At 34.8% G+C, this 15,083-nt stretch overlaps 1 long non-coding RNA gene across 1 annotated transcript in view; it reads left to right on the forward strand.

Annotated features, from left to right (window-relative positions):
• LOC113918276 overlaps nt 1-14,588 on the forward strand; it is a 31,096-nt gene extending 16,508 nt beyond the window's left edge. Inside the window, exons 2-3 of the long non-coding RNA XR_003518505.2 lie at nt 5,742-5,994; nt 12,682-14,588. This is a non-coding gene — a long non-coding RNA (uncharacterized LOC113918276). The remainder of the gene's footprint in view (nt 1-5,741; nt 5,995-12,681) is intronic.
• The last annotated feature ends 495 nt before the right edge of the window (nt 14,589-15,083 follow it).

Here is a 15,083-nt window from a genome sequence, read left to right on the forward strand (position 1 = left end):
TCATCCTTTCTGATGGCTGAGTAATATTCCATTGTATATATGGATCACATCTTCTTTATCCATTCAACTGTTGAAGGGCATCTTGGCTCTTTCCAAAGTTTGGCTGTTGCAGACATTGCTGCTATGAACACTGGGGTGCATATGGAGCTTGTTTTCACTACATCTGTGTCTTTGGAGTAAATACCCAGTAGTGCAATTGCTGGGTCATGGGGTAGCTCTATTTTTAATTTTTTAAGGAATCTGGGTGTTGTATGAAAACAATGAATCATGGATAACTGCATCAAAAACTGTTGATGTATTGTATGGTGACTAACATAACATAATAAGATAAAATTTAAAAAAATTATAATAATATGGGCCTACCTCAAAAAAAAGGAAAAATGGTCAAATAAACAATCTAACTTTACACATAAAGGAACTAGAAAAAGAATAAACACAATGAAAATTTAATAGAAGGAAGAAAGTAATACAAATCAGAGTGGAAATGAAATAGAGACTTAAAACTATATATCATTGAAACTAAAATCCCATTCTTTGAAAAGATAAACAAAATTGATAAATCTTTAACCAGACTCATCAAGGAAAAAAGAGGACTCAAATAGGAAATATAAGTGGAGAACCTACAACTCACAGCACAGAAATACAAAGGATTAGAAAAGATTACTAACAAAAAATTATATACTAATAAACTGAACAACTTAAAAAGAAATGGATAAATTCCGAGAAACATACAATCTATCAAGACTGAATCAGGAAGAAATAGGAAATCTAACAGATCAATTAATAGTAATAAAATAGAATCAGTACTCAAAAACACCCAACAAACAAAAGTTTAGGACCAGGGCGCCTGGGTGGCTCAGTTGGTTGGACGACTGCCTTCGGCTCAGGCCATGATCCTGGAGTCCCGGGATCGAGTCCCGCATTGGGCTCCCTGCTCAGCGGGGAGTCTACTTCTCCCTCTGACCCTATCCCCTCTCATGTGCTCTCTCTCTCTCATTCTCTCTCTCAAATAAATAAATAAAATCTTAAAAAAAAAGAAGTTTAGGACCAGATGGCTTCAAAGGTGAATTCTACCGAACACTGAAAGAGTTAATAGCAATTCTTCTCAAACTATTCAAAAAAAATAAAAGAGTGTGAAAGTCTTCTGAACATTCTATGAGGCTAACATTACTCTGATACCAATTCAGATAAAGACACTACAAAAAAAATAAAAATTACAGATCAATAACCCTCATGATCATTCACGCAAAAATTCTCAAGAAAATATTAGCAAAGTAGGTAAAGGAGAGTAAGACTTACAAACTTCCAGTTATAAAACAAATCAATCACAGGGATGAAAGATATGGCATAAGAAATACAGTCAATATTTAATAACTTTGTATAGTCACAGGTTGTTGCTCTACTTATTGTGGTGAGCATTTCTCTATGTATATAATTGTTGAATCACTATGTTGTACACCTGAAACTAGTATAAGATTGCATTTGAATTATACTTCAAAATATATATGTATATATATGGCAAGATTGTATTTGGAAAAAAAAGATCCCCAGTATGACTTTTACAATACTTTTAGGAGAAATTATTTAAAAGGACAGTGAAAAAGAAATGGAAATTGAAATAGTTGGAAGAAAAAAAACAAAAATGATCAGAAATTTTTATCAGAAAAAAAGTTCCTATTTTTGAAATTGTTTGGGGGTTTTATATAGCAAAAATAATTAGTAACTTTTTTAAAGATTTTATTTATTTATTTGAGAGAGAGAGAGAAACTGACAGAGAGAACATGAGCAGGGCAGAGAGGGACAAGCAGACCCTCGGCTGAGCAGAGACCCTGATGTTGGGCTCATTCCCAGGACTCTGAGATCATGACCTGAGCCAAGGCAGACACTTAACCGAATGAGCCACCAAGGTGCCCCAATAATTAACAATTTTATTCTACACTTTGCCTACAGTAATTCATTACTAGACAGAAAATGGTGTCATAAACAAATTGTGAAATTGTTGAGAATTTGCAGAACAATGGAAATTTAAGCCTTTTTCCATTAGAATTTCTCAAGAAAGAGAAAAAAATCTACAATCTAGAATGTTTATTACAAAGAAATCACGGATATAGGGGCACCTGGGTGGCTCAGTCATTAATCGTCTGACTTTGGCTCAAGTCACGATCCCAGGGTCCTGGGATCGAGCCCCACATTGGGCTCCCTGCTCCACGGAAGCCTGCTTCTCCCTCTCCCACTCCCCCTGCTTGTGTTCTCTCTCTTGCTATGTATCTCTCTGTCAAATAAGTAAATAAAATCGTAAAAAAAAAAAAAGAAATCATGCATATATACACTTACCTGTTATTTCTTTAATTCTGGAATACTTTGCTTCAGACTCTAGGTTGCTATAAATAAACAACTTTAGTTTTGACTTTTAAAGTTTTTTATTATTTTGTAATTTGATTAAAATCAATAGTGTTAGAGAAATGATGAGGGATTAATAAAGCAAATCAACACTGTAGAGTTGATAAGGAGGTAATTTAACCCATCATTTCTAACTAGAATCCCAGGGAAGAGGGAATTATCACAAATTACATATATCCTGTACAACTCCACACTCAAGTGATTTTTTTTTCAAAGTGATGACTTCTCATTATCTTGAGTTTATATTATTCTGGCCATTTATTTTATCTTTTAAAGTAAACAAAAAATAAAAAAAAACAAAAGTGAATGAACAAATAAATATACATTAACAAAAAGCCTGTGTGTTCTTAGGAATTTAGTTTAAATTTCAACCAAATTGCACTTTCAATTTCTCAAAAATTATACATCTAATATCTGCTGATCCATTCCATTGCTTTGCATATTTACAAAATGGGGAGAAAAAAAAAAGACAAATCTGTTTCACATTCAACATCCAAAAACTAAGAAGTTTATTTACACTGAAGAATAAAATGTCCCTTAAGAAAACAAAAGTGTGGACTAAGCATTTCTTAATGAAATTATTTTAAATGTAAACTTTGTTAAATATATTTGACTACCATTTATTTGCCCTTCATTGTCTTTGGAAAAGAAATAAACATAACTCCATTTAACAACTCATTGGACTCAAAGAACTTTTAATAAATTTACCTTAGTAAATCTAACATTCTTCTATCTCCTTCAAAACACTGAACTATTGGCTTCATCACAAAATAAAACAAAACATTCTTTGCTTTTGCTTAAAAATTTTTCTAGGATTTCCATGACCAAAACATAACTAATCTCATCAATTTACAACAAATCAAGGAGTCAATCCATTTCAGATAACTAACACTGAATGAGTATTAAGTTAGATCAGTACTTGGAGTTTTTTAAAAAGTACACTGCATTCTAGCATATAAACACTATTTTAAGAGTGGGAAAGAAATAAGACTAGGCCTCCTATCAGAGAAGAATACTTTTTTAGTGATTCATAAAACTGTCTTTTTGATATTTCATCTGCTGTAGACCTTGAGAAATGTTAAGTAGTGTTCCAAACGGGAAAAAAGTGATAGGAGGATCTGAAACCTGGCTTTGTCTACTGGTGCTATGTATCTAAGATACATGTATCTAAGATAATGAGAATGAAAAATATAAATAAGAGCAGATGTAGATACTCGAATGGCTGTTAGTAATTTTCCCTATATTTTCACATTTTTTACTCTAATATTAACTTTTCTTCTAAAATTTTTCAAATAATCCCAGCAGTATTCAGTTACCTGAAAAATTTCTGTTTCAAACAAGACTAAATGCTTAGAATTATTTTTAAAATGGTTATTTAAAAAACATACTGAGATATCAAGAAAATATGGGAAATGCTCAGATATCAAAAATGAAGTGTTCATATGAATCCAAAACAGGTATGAAGCTATCATAAGACAACTACTAGTCACAGTGTTATAATGGGAACAGTTTTCATGGTTGTGCTGAAAAGAAGAGACCTAAGTCCTACTTATCGAAAAACCAAGGTCCACACAAACAAAACCCTCAATGAAATATTGTGTACCAGGAAAAAACAAAAGAATCCAAAAAAGATAAAAGGGACACTTGCCACTAGGTTATGGGTGCATGAAAAGAAGGTTTTTTGGAGAATTCTTAATCACTGGTTGACATTCATGGAAGTTTGAGGTTAAGTTCACACTGCATGCACATTCGTAGGACCTCAATACTGTACATTTATTTAAGTGTCCTATATGGTCCACAACCCTATTCAAAGAATAAACAAAAGTTCTCTCTGGAAGAATAAATCTCCAAACAGATTTGTTAGAATTTCCCCAGATGAAATTCAAATAACCATGTTTGCAAACAAATCACACCATTCAACCCCATTCATTCAACATCAATTCAACAAATATTATTTAAGAACCTATTAAACATTAAATACTGTTCAAGATTCTAGGCATGCTATAGTAAACGATAAAGGAAAAATAACCACTGCACTCACGGACTGGTTCTGGTTAATGAGAAATACAGGAAATTCAATATGTAAATGCATGCTATGGTGTCTTTATAGGTAATAACTTATATGGGAAATCATGAGTGGGCTAAATAGAATGTATTGAGCTGGGTGGACATGACTAATAAGCAATAGAAATCAACCAACCATCCATTCCCCAATGACTTTCACTGCTAAGGATATCAAATAGGGGTGCCTGGGTGGCTCAGTCAGTTAAGCTCTGGACTTTGGCTCAGGTCATGATCTCAGGGTCCTGGGATGGAGCCTTGTGTCTGGCTCCCTGCTCAGTGGGGAGTCTACTTCTCCTTCTCCCTCTCCCTCTGCTCCTCCGCCACTCATGTGTGTTCTCTCTCTTTCTCAAATAAAAACAAAATCTTAAGAAAAATTTTAAAAAGGATATTAAACAGAAGAATTAACATGCAAACTGGACAAATGAAGCCAAAAAAATAATAAAATTAAGATATGAAGAAATTAACTAGATTGTGTCACATATTGCTAACATGATAGAAAAGATAAGACATATGGAACACTGAAACCAAAAAAGATTTTTTAAAGTATGTTTTTAACAATAATACAGTAGAAGAAGGAGATAACACATGGGGTAGAGGCAATATTTTATACATGTAACATGTGAGAATCTAGGACTGAATAAACCCATGAATCAGAAAGCATGGTATCTCCCCCATTAAAATTAATAAAAATGGTTTAGTAACTAAGATAATAGTAAAGCTAACAAATAACATATGAAGCATATGGCGAATTACCTACAAAGAATCACTGTGAGATTGACAGATTTCTCAGTAAAGAGAAGAAAAAGTCTTTAAGAAAATATCTTTAAGATGAAGAAACAGAATTCTCATCTAATACAATTCTGTACTTATTGCAAGACAAATGCACTATTGCAAAGATCTCTGTAGAATCCATTTGGATAGAGAATAGTTGTTATTACAGATAGACAGAATTTTGGTTTGTCTGAGGTTACCATGGAAATCTTTTCCTTCATTTCAGTGAAAGTTTCACAACACATGCTCTGCAGAAGTACCAAAGGCAGGATACCCTCTGAAAGTCACTTCCAGACATTTATTAACCAGTGAATGTGTTCATTAGGACATAAATGTCACATTTACAGAATGACAGATTCAGCTCCAGATGATTATATGTGTCATTATACTTGTGATATAGATCTATTATACATTCTATATAGGCCATTGTATAGGATGTTTTTACTACTGTGCAGTTGCACACTGTATCTGCTCTGGATCAAATCAAGCTTCTCTTTCTTTTGCAGGTCTTATTAAATCATACCATACCTACTATTCTACAGTAACCAATTTAATTAACATTGTAAATTGGGTCAAAACAGAAACCTTTTCAGAAGGAAAAAAAAGGCAACTCAGCATGGTAACAACTTCATTTAAAAATTAGTGCATAAGTTTCAGAAAGAAAGGCAACAGTCCCAAAAATGAATGTCTGAAATTCAACATGGAAAGATTAACAACGAAATCGGTTAACATCTGGATGAATCAAAATATCAACTGAAGGTATAAAACTCGCAATAATATCTAAATTATAGGGGTAAACAAAAGGACTAGATTAAGTTATTGAGCAATACAGGCACAGAAATAGGTCACAGGAAGGGTGGGGGTGGTGAAAAAGTCCTTTACATTTCTAGTATTATTTGGAAGGCGAGTAAATATATTTGCTAAATGGAGGTGTTTATATTTGTTGTTTATATAATCATTTATATTATTATATTAGTTAATCAATATAAAGACATTTGTTGCTTATATTGTATTAATACAGTTATATTATCATTTATGTTTATATATTGCTTATATTATATGAGTTGCTTGTATTATTAAGGTTAAAAGAAAGCAGTATAAAAATGGAATGAATAAAACAGAAAGCAGAAAAGAAAACAAAGTGGTAGAAATACATAAGCAATCATAATCAACGTGGTTGTAGTAAATTTTTTGCATAATAAATACTGAGAGTGAATAGAAACATTACACTTCATTCTTCATAAAAGGCACTCCTAAAACAGTAATAGATAAAGGTAAAAAGGAATGCAAAAATGTATGGATTTAAAATGGCAAACATTGAAAACAAGCTGTTTAACAACAACAAACCATAAAAAAGCAGGAAAATAAAAGTAAAAAGGTGATAGCTGGATGTGCTGACTGAGAAGAGACTATAGAATGTTAAGGAAAAAAAAGAATCATGTCAAAATAGCCCATTAAAAAAAACCCTGAAAGTACAAGGAAAAAGATGTAAGAGTCACATATATATATAATATATATACAACAGGGGAGGGGAGAGAGAAAGGGGGGATATTTGTCAATAATAGTTTTTTTTTTTAGATTTTATTTATTTATTTGACAGAGAGAGACAGAGAGAGAGGGAACACAAGCAGGGGGAGTGGGAGAGGGAGAAGCAGGCTCCCTGTGGAGCAGGGAGCCTGATGCGGGATTCGATCCCATGACCCTGGGATCATGACCTGAGCCGAAGACAGATGCTTAACGACTGAGCCACCCAGGTGCCCCAGTCAATAATAGTTCTAACAGAGATTCAGAACAAAGAAAACACTGTGAACAATTTTATGGCAATAAATTGTAATATTAAGTTGAAGTAGAAAATGTTAATAAATATTAATTTATTAATAGTAATAAAAAATATTACTAGTAACTGCAGTGCTTTCTTAGGGAAATGACAGGGCAAAGCTATTTTTTTGTTGGCTTTGGGCTGTATTTGTGCACTAAATCTTTATTCTAAAAAAATAAATGGAAGCTTTAATTTTTTAAAATGAGAATTTTCATTTACACCTACATTAAAATCTTAATGAGAAAAATAATTTTGAAAAAATATTACTAGTAATAAAATGTTATCTAAAGTAATTTTAGTAGACAGAGAAAGCTAAAATTGTTTATAAGCATTAACACATTTGATCAGTGATGTAAATTCTTCATGTACTCAGCTCACAGTATGTTAACTCCAGTAAACATTCAAGAAAGAAACCATTCTAACCTTAACTTGCCCAAATAATGTTTTTAAAGATCTCCATTTTGTGAAGCTTAGAGTCCTTGATACTGATACCAGTACAAGAAAATACAAGAAATGAGAAAGACTGACCAATCTTACTAATGGCAAAATATTAGTAGCTATTATCCAACATTAAACAATAAGAAGGCATCATATTAAATATTGTTTAGTTGCAAATGGAAAAAATCTTACTGTAGGAGTTCTTTTCATACCACAGCCTAGTCACAAATTAAAAATAGAAGAAGTTGGTGATTTAAGTAGATACAGAAAAAGATTCCTGAAATTTAATTGCAACTCATTGAAAAAAAATTAGTAAATTAGGAAAAGAAGAAATTTTCTGCATCTGATTAAAGATTTAGTAAAATTTGGGGTACCTGGGTGGCTCAGTCGGTTAAGCACTTGACTCTCCATTTTGGTTCAGGTCACTAACTCAGAATCCCGAGATCCACCCCTGGGTGGGGCTCTGTGCTCAGTAGGAAATCTGCTTGAGCTTCTCTCTCTCCCTCTCCCCACAAAATGTGTGCATATGTGCACCCACTCTTTTTCTAAATTAAATAAATTAATCTTTAAAAGAAGAATTTAGCAAAATCTACACTAAGCAACACACATATTATTGAAGCATTGAAGCCATTTCTTTTGACATAAATTTAAAAAGGTAGCAGCTATTCTATTTAACATTATACTGGAAGTCCTAGAGAGTTTAGTCAGAGAATAGTATTATTCATTAAATTATAGCACAGAACAAGATTAGAAATGCTTTTAAGACAAAAAACAGTATTTCATGATACTTAAGAATAGTTTAAAGTGTAGTTCAAGAATTAAAATTTTGTTTATGATGTGATGATTCCTCTCAAAATTAGTTTGAATTTCATTAAGTTCTGATCAATTTCTATTTGTGAATATAACCATGATTTTTCAATGCTTCATTTTCTTAGATGCAATAGGCAAAAATTCAATATTTTATTAATAAGAATTTGTTCATTTGAAAATGGGGTTTCCTTACAGAAACTCAACATTATGTAATGAAAGTATGTCTATGCAATAAATGAAATCATGGAAATAATTTTTTAATTCAGTATTGCTTTATAAGAATTTACACGAATCTCAAATTTTTAGGCAAGACAACTAGAGATTTGCAGAGAAGAGAAAGGGAAAGCTAGAGCCCACATATGTAATTGAGTATGGGCACTGTATATGTTGAGACACTACAATGTGAATGACTTTAAATTATTTTGTTTATAAATGATGAAATTATTTAATACTGACATTACAAAAATCAGAGAATATTCATGATTATCATATTATTAGATATTTTATATCTAATAATCTATTATAAATAAATAAATCTATTTTAATAGATATTTTATATCAACCCATTCTCTTTTCATATATGCTCCAGAGTAGTGCAGCCTTTTTTTTAAGATTTATTTAATTAATTATTTATTTATTTGAAAGAGAGAGAGAGAGAGAGAACATGAGAGGGGGGAGGGTCAGAGGGAGAAGCAGACTCCCTGCCGAGCAGGGAGCCCGATGCGGGACTCGATCCTGGGACTCCAGGATCATGACCTGAGCCGAAGGCAGTCGCTTAACCAACTGAGCCACCCAGGCCCCCAAGTAGGGCAGCTTTTTATCATATATTTCCAATGTTCTTCCTTATGAAACATTATTAGCAAGTACTGTCTTATATGTGATGCTATGTATTAATGATCTGGCATATTTTACATCACTTGAGAAAGCTTATAGTTACTACATTCATTGTAACCAGAGCATATTATTTTACATCAGTCATATTTCCATTTCCTTAATTACATTGTTTTTTTCTCGCACTCTGTCTCCAAAACTTGTTCATTCCCATGATCAAGAAATATTGGGGTGTGGCTCAGTTGGTTGAGCATCCGACTCTTGAATTCAGCTCAGGTCATGATTTGGGGGTCGTGGGATCAAGCTCCACATCAGGATACACACTCAGATTCGAATCTGCTTACCCTTTTCCCCTCTGCACTCCTCATGTGCTCTTTCTCTTTCTCTCTCTCTCAAATAAATAAATAAAATCTTAAACAATAACAACAACAACAACAACAAAATTTTGTGGCAAATTTTGCAGATGAAACAGGGAGGAGAAATCCATGTGGCTGATCAAGAGTTGACAGGTGACTGTGTATGGGGGGAGGCAACTGCAAATAAAGGAACACTATGGTTGCATTGCACAACCTGATACCAGATTGTTGAGTAAAAAATAAATAAATAAAATAACAAACTCACTGACCAGGCTGGATGCAAGGAAGCAGCCACCATCAGCTCCTGGTTTTGGCAATGTCACTAACACAAACTTTTTTTTTTTTAAGATTTTATTTATTTGATAGAGAGAGACATAGAGAGAGAGGGAACACAAGCAGGGGGAGTGGGAGAGGGAGAAACAGGCTTCCTGCCGAGCAGGGAGCCCAATGTGGGGCTCGATCCCAGGACCCTGGGATCATGACCTGAGCCGAAGGCAGACGCTTAACGACTGAGCCACCCAGGTGCCCCACACCCTTTTTTTAAATTTTATTTTATTATGTTATGTTAATCACCATACATTACATCATTTGTTTTTGATGTAATGTTCCATGATTCATTGTTTGAGTATAACACCTAGTGTTCCATGCACTACGTGCCCTCTTTAAAACCCAATACCAGGCTAACCCATCCCTCCACCCCCTTCCCTCTAGAACCCTCAGTTTGTTTCTCAGTGTCCATAGTCTCTCATGGTTCATCTCCCCCTCCAACTCCTCCCCCTTCATTTTTCCCTTCCTGCTATCTTTTTTTTTTTTTTCTTAACATAAAATGTATTGTTTGTTTCAGAGGTACAGGTCTGTACTACAGCCTTTTTGGTTTGGATTCTGGCAGCAGCTACTAATATTTTTTAAAAAACAAAACCAAATATTGTGGCAAATTTCTCCAACCAGTTTCAAATATAGACATTCTGTGTAATATCCATCTGTATTAACACTTTTTCTTTCCTTTGAGGAAAACTATATTAGAATTCATTTAAAATGAAACCTTAGAGGGGCACGTGGGTGGCTCAGTTGGTTAAGCAACTGCCTGGAGTCCCAGGACCAAGTCCCACATCGGGCTCCCTGCTCAGCAGGGGAGTCTGCTTCTCCCTCTGACCTCTCCCCTCTCATGCTCTCTCTCCCTCCCTCTCTCTCTCTCTCAAATAAATAAATAAAATCCTTTAAAAAAAGGAAAAAAAACACAAAAAAACGTGAAACCTTAAAAGGTATGTGATAAATCTTTTGCCTTAAGTATGTTTCCAACTTTTATCATCTTTCTTATCTACCTCTGCTTCCAAAGTTTGGAGTAACCAGTTATGGACATTATAATAGATTCTTATTTGAAAAATATGAATATTTTAAATTTCCCCTAGTGTCACATTCAAAAGCTAATTTCACAACTTCAACTTGCTGTAAATTTTATACTCTGTTTTTTTTAAGTTTTTAAAGGACATTTGACAAAAACGTAAAATTAGGTCCAACATCAGTAAGTGCTTTGACAGGATGTCAAAATTACTCATTGCACCAATAGAAATATTTAAAAAAAACACAAGAAGGCAAAACTATGCACAGATTTTAACCTATTTTTCAAATACTAATATAAAATGGGAAACAATGGAACAATTCAGAAGAGATAAAAATATTGTGGGGAGAAAAAGACTGTATTTTTTTTTCTTGGACAGTGAAAGAAATAAGTATCCCTACACAATGTTTCACAGTTCTAAATGAGATCCCCAATCAGATGGGTGGTGCATCGGGGGATGGAAAGCATTTCCAGTAAAAGAAAAAAGCAAATGACAGCATGAAGAAAACTCCATGTCTATGTAGAATGAACTGGATATTCTGTGTTCTGTCCTAGATCTTTCTCCCCTTACAATTCTGACCCGTTGGAGGCCATTGCTCTAACTGTGCCTTTAAATGCTAAGAGAAGTTCTAACAAAGGATTACCTAAGAGGAGCTCAACTGTGGGTCTTAAAGGAAATTGCTATAGCTTGTCGGCTTCCAGCTTCTGGAATACTCACTCTCTCCCTTATCCTTTCAAGGCTCAGGGTAGTAGTGATGCTCTGTTCCCTCCCATGTTTGTTAGCTGCAGCAAGTTTTAGTACCCCTTGTATTTCTCCTTAAGCCTCTTCACACAATTGTCAATAATGCCTGTGGGAACCTCTCCTCAGTTACTTTATTTGAATGAACTATTTGCTTCTGCCATGTCTGTGATAAGGACTATAATTCATTTTACATTTCTGTAATGTAAACTGGTAAGAGAATTGGAAAAACACTTAAAATGAAAACTTACACAGAACTCAAAGAAGAGAGAATTTTGTTTGCCATGACAAGAGAATTATGGAGCCTCTTAAAAACTTTAAAATTTGGTCTGATATGTACCTATTAACACTTTTAAGGGACATCATGAAGAATAGACTTAACCGTTCTCAAAACTGGAGGCAAGGAGATCAAACATAATATTCAAAGTTCATGAGGACATGAACTAAAGTTACACGATTAATAGTGGAAAAGTAAACAACTTTAAAATATATTTTCTAACAAAGTTTATCAAGCCACGCCAGTTTATCAAGGGCTGTTTCAGAAAAGAGCATTGCCATATTAGTAATAGAAGTAGGAATACCATCAGTATCACCATGGATCAATAATCTAAAACCCTTTTATTTAAAAAGATTTATCTATTTGGGGAGGCAGAGGGAGAGAATCTTTAAGCAAAGCCCCCACTGAGCAGAGAAGCAGATGCAATGCAGGGATTGATCCCAGATCCATGAGATCATTACCTGAGCTGAAACCAAGAGCCTGATACTTCATTTTACTGTGCTTCACTTTACAGCACTATGCCGATATTGCATTTTTTTTATAAGTTGAGGTTTGTAACAACCCTGAGCAAGCCCATCAGCATCATTTTATTCCAACAGCATTTGCTCACTTGTCTCTGTGCCACATTTTGGTAATTCTCTCAATATTTCATAACTGTTCATTATTGCATTATGGTGATCTGTGATGAATGACCTTTGATGTTACTACTGTAATTGTTTTGGGGTGTCATGAACCATACCACCAACCTCGCAATAAAACAGTGAACTTAATTGATAAATTTGTGAATTCTGATTACTCCATTAAGAGCCATTCCACCATCTCTCTTCTTCTCCGCAGGCCTTCCTACTCCCCAAGACACGATAATATTGAAATTAGTCCAATTAATAACCCTACGATGGCCTTGAAGTGTTCAAAGTGAAAGAGCGGCACATCTCTCACTTTAAATCAAAAGCTAGAAGTAATTAAGCTTAGTGAGGATGGCATGTAGAAAGCTGAGATAGGCCAAAAGCTAGGCCTGTTCCATCAAACAATTAACCAAGATGCTAATACAAAGGAAAAGTTCTTAAAGGAAACAGAATGTGCTACTCCAGTGAATACATGAAAGATAAAGTGAAGTAGCCTTATTGCTGATATGGTGAAAGTTTTAATGGTCTGGACAGAAGATCAACCTAATCCAGAGCCAAGCCCTACCTCTCTTTAATTCTGTGAAGGTTTCAAGGGCTGAAGAAGCTGCAGAAGAAAAGTTGGAAGCTAGCAGAGGTTGGTTCATGAAATTTAGGTAAAGAAGCCTTTTCTACAACTTAAAAGTACAAGGTGAAGTAGGAAGTGCTGATATAGAGGCAGCAGCAAGTTATCCAGGAGATCTAGCTAAGATACTTAATGAAGGTGGCTGCAAAAAACAATAAATTTTCAGTGTAGATGAAATAGACTTCTACTAGAAGATGCCATCCATGACTTCCATAGCTAGAGAAAAGATGTCAATGCCTGGCTTCAAAGCTTCAAAGCTTCAAAGACAGGCTGACTCTCTTGTTAGGGACTAATGCAGCTGGTGACTTTAAGTTGAAGCCAAATAGTCATTTACCATTCCAAAAGTCCTGGGGCCCTTCAAAATCATGTTAAATTTATTCTGCCTGTGCTCTATGAATAGAACAGCAAAGTCTGGATGACTATGCATCTGTTTACAACATGGTTTGCTATACTTTAAGTCCACTGTTGAGACCGACTGCTCAGAAGATTCTTTTCAAATTATCACTGCACCTGCTCAACCAAGATCTCTGATGCAGATGTACAATGAGATTAAAGTTGTTTTCATGCCTTCTAATACAACACCCATTATGCAGCCCATGGATCAAGGGGTCATGTTGACTTTCAAGACTTATTACTTAAGAAATACATTTCATAATGCTATAGCTGCCATAGATATTGATTCTTCTGATGGATCTGAGCAAAGTAAATGGAAAACCTTCTGGAAAGGATTCACCATTATAGATGCGAATATAAACATTTGTGACTCATGGGAAGAGAGCAAAATATCAGCATTAACAGGAGTTTGGAAGAAGTTGATTCCTACTCTCATGGATGATTTTAATTTCAGGACTTCAGTGGAGGAAATAACTGCAGATGTGTTGGAAATAGCAAGAGAGCTAGAATGAGAATGGAGCCTGACGATGGGACTGGATTGCTATGATCTCATGATTAAATTGAATGGATGAAGAGTTGCTTCCTGTGGGTGAACAAAGAAAGTGGCTTCTTGAGATGGAATCTGCTCCTGGTGAAGATGCTCTGAAGATTGTTGAAATGACAACAAAAGATTCAGAATATTACATAAACTAAGCTGATCAGGCAGTGGCAGGTTTTGAGAGTAACAACTCCAATTTTGAAAGAAGTTCTACTGTGGGTAAATGCTATCCAAAAGCATTGCACCTCCATAAAAATTATTAAAGAAAGTCAATTGATATAACAAACTTCACTGTTGTCTATTTTAAGAAGTTGTCACAGCTACCCCAACTTCAGCAACCATCACGCTCATCAGTCAACAGCCCTCAAAACTGAGACAAAATCAGCTCCACCAACGAAAAGGTTATCACTCACTGACCACTCAGACAATGAGCTCAGATAATTTTCTAGCAATAAAGTATTTTGTAATTAAGGTACATACATTGTTTTGTTTCGTTTTTAGATAGAATGCTACAGCACACTTAATAGACTATAGTATAGTGTAAACATAAACTCTAAGTAGTAAACCAAAAAATTGGTTTACTGGTAAACCAAAAAATTCATTTGATTCACTTTACTGCAATATTCGCTTTATTGTGGTGGTCTGGAACTACACCCACATCTCTGTGGTAGGCCTGTACTCCCTGCTCCCGTAACATGCGTAGCCTCCCCACTGTCAACATACACCCCAAAGTGATATATGTGTTACAACTGATAGGGGCGCCTGGGTGGCTCAGTCGGTTAACCGTCTGCCTTTGACTTGGGTCATGATCCGGGAGTCCCAGGATCAAGGCCCACCTTGAGCTTCCGGCTCAGCGGGAAGTCTTCTCCCTCTCCCTCTGCTCCTCCCTCCTGTTTGTGAGCCCTCACTCTCTAATAAATAAATAAAATCTTAAAAAAACAATAAACTTACATTGATGCACCATTGTCACCCCAAATCCATAGTTGACATTTTAGGTCACTCTTGGTGCTATACATTCAAAGAGTTTGAACAGATGTACAATAATATGTATCCATCCGTA

Source organism: Zalophus californianus, chromosome 1 (assembly GCF_009762305.2).
Source record: "Zalophus californianus isolate mZalCal1 chromosome 1, mZalCal1.pri.v2, whole genome shotgun sequence".
In the NCBI taxonomy this organism is placed as follows: domain Eukaryota; kingdom Metazoa; phylum Chordata; class Mammalia; order Carnivora; family Otariidae; genus Zalophus; species Zalophus californianus.